This window comes from Oryctolagus cuniculus, chromosome 18, assembly GCF_051225735.1.
Source record: "Oryctolagus cuniculus isolate XC-2025 breed Fujian yellow rabbit chromosome 18, ASM5122573v1, whole genome shotgun sequence".
Classification (NCBI taxonomy): domain Eukaryota; kingdom Metazoa; phylum Chordata; class Mammalia; order Lagomorpha; family Leporidae; genus Oryctolagus; species Oryctolagus cuniculus.
This window is the reverse complement of record NC_142884.1, coordinates 3,055,641-3,061,704: the sequence shown is the minus strand read 5'-3', so window position 1 is coordinate 3,061,704 and position 6,064 is coordinate 3,055,641.

The following is a 6,064-nucleotide window of genomic DNA, read 5'->3' as shown; positions in this document are numbered from 1 at the left end:
CCCTACAGAGGGATGACCCCAAACCTCGTGGTTGCATCCCTCTTGGGTGTGTGCTTTTGCTTTGCCAACAAATCTTACTCCTCTGCAACCCTTCTCTATGTCTCCTCCTCACATTAATTCTCTCTCTTTTTTTTTTTCCAACAGAGAGAGAGAGAGACAGAGAGAAAGGTCTTCCTTTTGCCGTTGGTTCACCCTCCAATGGCTGCCGCGGCTGGCGTGCTGCAGCCGGTGCATTGTGCTGATCCGAAGCCAGGAGCCAGGTGCTTCTCCTGGTCTCCCATGGGGTGCAGAGCCCAAGCACCTGGGCCATCCTCCACTGCACTCCCTGGCCACAGCAGAGAGCTGGCCTGGAAGAGGGGCAACTGGGACAGAATCCGACGCCCCGACCCGGACTAGAACCCAGTGTGCTGGTGCCACAGGCGGAGGATTAGCCTAGTGAGCCGCGGTGCCGGCCCACATTGATTCTTTTTTTTTTTTTAATTTTTATTATTATTTTTTTGACAGGCAGAGTGGACAGTGAGAGAGAGAGACAGAGAGAAAGGTCTTCCTTTGCCCTTGGTTCACCCTCCAATGGCCGCCACGGCCGGCGCGCTGCGACCGGCGCACCGCGCTGATCCGATGGCAGGAGCCAGGAGCTTTTCCTGGTCTCCCATGGGGTGCAGGGCCCAAGCACTTGGGCCATCCTCCACTGCACTCCCTGGCCACAGCAGAGAGCTGGCCTGGAAGAGGGGCAACTGGGACAGAATCCGGCGCCCCGACCGGGACTAGAACCCGGTGTGCCGGCGCCGCAAGGCGGAGGATTAATCTAGTGAGCCGCGGTGCCGGCCCACATTGATTCTTGCATGGGCCCCACTAGGCATCGAAACCAAGCAGTAACCTTTATAGTTAAACGTGTGAGTGTTGCTTTGGCACACGTACAGACAGGCTGGGCTGGGGACCAGACTGGAAGATCTGGAAGGAGAATGCAGATTGGCTGAGGACAGCTCTGCCAGCAAGGGACGAAAAACGGACTGGAAGAGGTGCAAGGCGGCGGGTCTGTTTCCCCTGCTGTAGACAGGACGATCTCCAAATGGGTCAGAGATTCAAATGCACAGTACATGAATGAAGTAGGCAGGCAGGAGGAGACAGTGGAATTCCTCTAGGCCTGGTAACATCATTGAATGCAGTAGGGCCATGGCCCAGGGCGCCTGGGAGCAATCTGGGATGTGGCCTTTGGAGCAAAGATTTTTTTTAAAACTTTTATTTAATGAATATAATTTCCAAAGAACAGCTTATAGATTACAATGGCTTCCCCTCCCATTACTTCCCCCCCCACCCGCTCTCTCTCCCCTTCCATTCACATCAAGATTCATTTTCAATTCTCTTTATATACAGAAGATCAGTTTAGCATATATTAAGTAAAGATTTCAACAGTTTGCACCCACACAGAAACACAAAGTGAAAAATACTGTTTGAGAACTAGTTATAGCATTAAATCACAATGTACAGCACACTAAGGACAGAGATCCTACATGAGGAGTAAGTGCGCAGTGACTCCTGTTGTTGACTTAACAATTTGACACTCTTGTTTATGGCATCAGTAATCACCCTAGGCTCTTGTCATGAGCTGCCAAGGCTATGGAAGCCCTCTGAGTTCTCCGACTCTGATCTTTAGACAAGGTCATAGTCAAAGTGGAAGTTCTCTCCTCCCTTCAGAGAAAGGTACCTCCTTGTTTGTTTGTTTGTTTGTTTTGCCAGAGTGTCTTGGCTTTCCATGCCTAAAATACTCTCATGGGCTTTTCAGCCGGTGACTTGATCAGCCCTTGTCCTGACTGTTGATGAACAACTTAATACTTTATCCCTTTTAGTATTTTTTTCTGTTTGTTCTACTTAATACTATTGGTTGAACTCTGTAATTCACAATTATTCTTTTTTTTTTTTTTTTTGACAGGCAGAGTGGATAGTGAGAGAGACAGAGAGAAAGGTCTTCCTTTTTTGCCATTGGTTCACCCTCCAATGGCCGCCATGGCTGGCGTGCTGCAGCCGGCGCACTGCGCTGATCCGATGGCAGGAGCCAGGTGCTTCTCCTGGTCTCCCATGGGGTGCAGGGCCCAAGCACTTGGGCCATCCTCCACTGCCTTCCCGGGCCACAGCAGAGAGCAGGCCTGGAAGAGGGGCAACCGGGAAAGAATCCGGCACCCTGACCAGGACTAGAACCCGGTGTACCGGCGCCGCTAGGTGGAGGATTAGCCTATTGAGCCATGGCGCCAGCCCACAATTATTCTTAGGTGTTGAAACTTAACTGAAAAGTGATCCCTGTTAAATATAAGAGTGGGAATAAGAGAGGGAGGAGATGTACAATTTGGGACATGCTCAATCGGACCTGCCCCAAATGGTGGAGTTAGAAATGTGCCAGGAGATTCCAATACAATCCCATCAAGGTTGCATGTACCAATGCCATCTCACCAGTCCAAGTGATCAATTTCAGTTCACAATAGATCATAATCAGAGAACTAAGAATCAAAGGAATCACATAAACAAGACTAGTGTCTGCTAATACTGATAGAATAAAAAAGGGAGAGAACAATCCAACATGGGAAGCAGGATACACAGCAGACTCATAGAATGGCAGATGTTCTAAACAGCACTCTGGCCTCAGAATCAGCCCTTAAGGCATTCGGATCCAGCTGGAGCAAAGATTTTATTACTGGCTGGAAGGAGACTGGACAAAGCGACTCGAATCTGCCTACCCCAATCAGGGGCTAGGGGAAAGCCTTTTGGATTGGGTAGGGAGAGCTTATCTGAGAAGTGCTGGCAGGTTCTCACTAGAAGATCTTGAAGTCAGGCTAGCCTGACACATTCATGCCCCAAAGAGCTCTTCTAAGAAAGTAGACACTTTAAAAACTTTCCGATCAGGGGCCTGAGTGGTGGTGCAGAGAGTTACGTCATCGGCTGTGACACCAGCATCTCATACCAGAGTGCTGGTTTGAGTCCCTGGGGCTCCACTTCCAATCCAGCTTCCTGCTAGTGTACCTGGGAGGTAGCAGGTGTTCTCGGATCCCTCTCACCCACATGGGAGGTTTTTTGTTTCTTTTTAAAAATATTTATTTTAAAGGCAGACTTACAGGACAGGGGAGAGATCTTCTATCCACTGGTTCACTCCCCAAATGGCAGCAACAGCCGTGACCAGGCTGGGTCAAAGCCAGGAGCCTGGAATTCCATCTGGGTTTCCCAGGTGGCTGCAAGGGCCCAAGCACTTGGACCATCTTCCACTGCTTTCCTGGAATTGGATTGGAAGTAGCATCCATATGGGATGCTGGTGTTGTGGACAGCAGCTCAACCCACCATGCCACAACACCAGCCCCAACATGGAGTTTCTTTAAAAGCATTCATAGCAAAAAGATTATTAAACAAAGAAAAAAGACAAGTGACAAAACTGGAAAATATATTTGCAACGTAGAAGGTATTTATTGGCCTGATTATGAAAAGCTTCTAGGCCGGCGCCGCGGCTCACTAGGTTAATGCTCCGCCTTGCGGCGCCGGCACACCGGGTTCTAGTCCCGGTTGGGGTGCCAGATTCTGTCCCAGTCGCCCCTCTTCCAGGCCAGCTCTCTGCTATGGCCAGGGAGTGCAGTGGAGGATGGCCCAAGTGCTTGGGCCCTGCACCCCATGGGAGGCCAGGATAAGTACCTGGCTCCTGCCATCGGATCAGCGCGGTGTGCTGGCCGCAGCAGCCATTGGAGGGTGAACCAACGGCAAAGGAAGTCCTTTCTCTCTGTCTCTCTCTCACTGTCCACTCTGCCTGTCAAAAAAAAAAAAAAAGCTTCTAAAAATTGGGGAATTATTAGAACTTTGTAAGCAAAGAAAGCCAATGGTGCTGAATTTCCTGCAGAAGAGAAGCACAAAGCTACATTGCACAGAAGGTCTGTTTCTTACACACACGACGAGGAGAGAAACCCGAAACTTTGGCAGCGTATGGTGTCTTTGAGGAGACAAGCACTGGCATGGATGGTGGGAGGGATGCCAAATGGCACATCCCTGTGGACCGAAATGTGGCAACACCAAAGAGACACCATTTCCGTTTGTGCTCTGCCTTGGGAATCCCTGTTCTGGGATGCATCCTAGGAAGATGACAAACAGTGTGTGCACGAGGCAAGCCCCGCAGGGGCACGTGGGACTGCCAACGGCCCCGTGTCCACTGCTTGGGGGCTGGCCAAACGCGCAACGATGCCTGCATCAGTGGCTCAGCTGTCCCAGGGCACACACATTCCCAGCCCAGATGAAGGTACCTCTACAAGAAGCAAGTGCTAGTTTAAGCAGTCTCCCAACCATCTAGGAAGTGTGTACTAAAACACCTTTTATTTATCATACATTTTGCCCAAACTGGGAGAGGAAAGCAAAGCCATACGTTCTCCCTCGCATGTGGAAGCTGATGCTGTGAACATAGAGCAGTGAATGTGATGACAGACAGGCGGGGGGGCAGGAGGTCAGGAGAAGCGTTAACAGTGGGCACCAGGCTGTGCCGCGGCTCACTAGGCTAATCCTTCACCTGCAGCGCCGGCACCCCGGGTTCTAGTCCCGGTTGGGGCGCCAGTTCTGTCCCGGTCACTCCTCTTCCAGTCCAGCTCTCTGTTGTGGCCCGGGAGTGCAGTGGAGGATGGCCCAAGTGCTTGGGCCCTGCACCCCATGGGAGACCAGGAGAAGCACCTGTCTCCGGGCTTCAGATCAGTGCTGCGCTGGCCGTAGCAGCCATTTGGAGAGTGAACCAACAGAAGGAAGACCTTTCTCTCTGTCTCTCTCTCTCACTGTCCACTCTGCCTGTCAAAAAAAAAAAAAAATAGTGGGCACCAGATGGCGGTCCCAGGGAAGGAATAAGTTCCTGGTCTGCACGGCTTGCTGGGGTGACTGTAGATCACTCCAGGCTCCAATCGCAGTGCAGTGATGCACACGGGGAAGCCTTAATGCCCTGACTTTGTCAGGCACGTTTTCTACATATATACAGTTAGAACATTAATACTACACACAAATCTAAATTAGAATATCACGGCCCAGGACCCTGCCTGAGAGCCTGTGCTAATCAGCGGGTTTCCCACCGGGACCCCGGCCACCAAAGCCCATTCTCTACCAGTCCTTTTAGCATTCGCTCGTTCTTCATTCTCCGGCTCACCGGAGCAGCTGGCGCTGATGAGTGTTACGGAGCCATGATGAGGAGAGCCCGCTCGGATTGCCACCTGGCCCGCAGAGCTGCTCACCCCACGGCTTCCCGGTAAAGCCAGGGAACCTGCCGTTCTCGCGGCTTCCCAGGTGGCACTGAGGCCGGCCCATGGGGAGAGGAAAACCCAACCTGGAGAGCCCTGCTTCCAAGATTACCCAGCACTTCCCAAGCCACCTCCGGGGCGGGGAAGACACTTTATCATCACCTGAGGAAAGCCCCAGAGAGCAGGGTCGCCAGGGGGTCCTGGTTCCCCGAATAACACAACCTTGACTGCTTCCACCCTGCTGCTGAGATGTGGTGGGAAACCCCGGGGAGGACTGCCCTTCTGCCCGAGTTGCTGTTAGCCTGGCTGATCCAGAGTCTGGGAGGGTTTTTACCTCCACTTATTAGTGATTTTTGGCAAACCCACTGCTCCCTTGCACTCTGCACTGCTAAGTTTTCCTTCTACAAGTTCTGTCTCCGGCTCTCCCATCAACAGGGAGGTGTGAGACCAAGCCTGGGCCGTGGGGGTAATGGGAGCCTCCTCCTTCCTCTCCATCATACCCCAAGCGGGGCACAGGGTCGTGGGCACAGGTCACCCCGTGGGATGCTCCAGATGTGTCCGAGGGCAGCGGGACCCAGGGCTCATCCTCCATCAGAGCTCCACACGCCCAAGCTCTTCTCTTGCTCATCCTTCTGGATCGAAGGGGCGGGAGGAGTTCCTTCAACAAGTGGAGGCACCTGTGGAGCCCAGCCTTGTAGCCCATTAACTCCAAGCACAGGGTGCTCAGGGCTTTCAAGTCCCTGTGATGCAGAGGGATAACGAGGCTGTCCTGGCCAATAGGAAGGCAGGCTGTCACTACCCCGGCCAATAGGAAGCCAGGCTGTCAC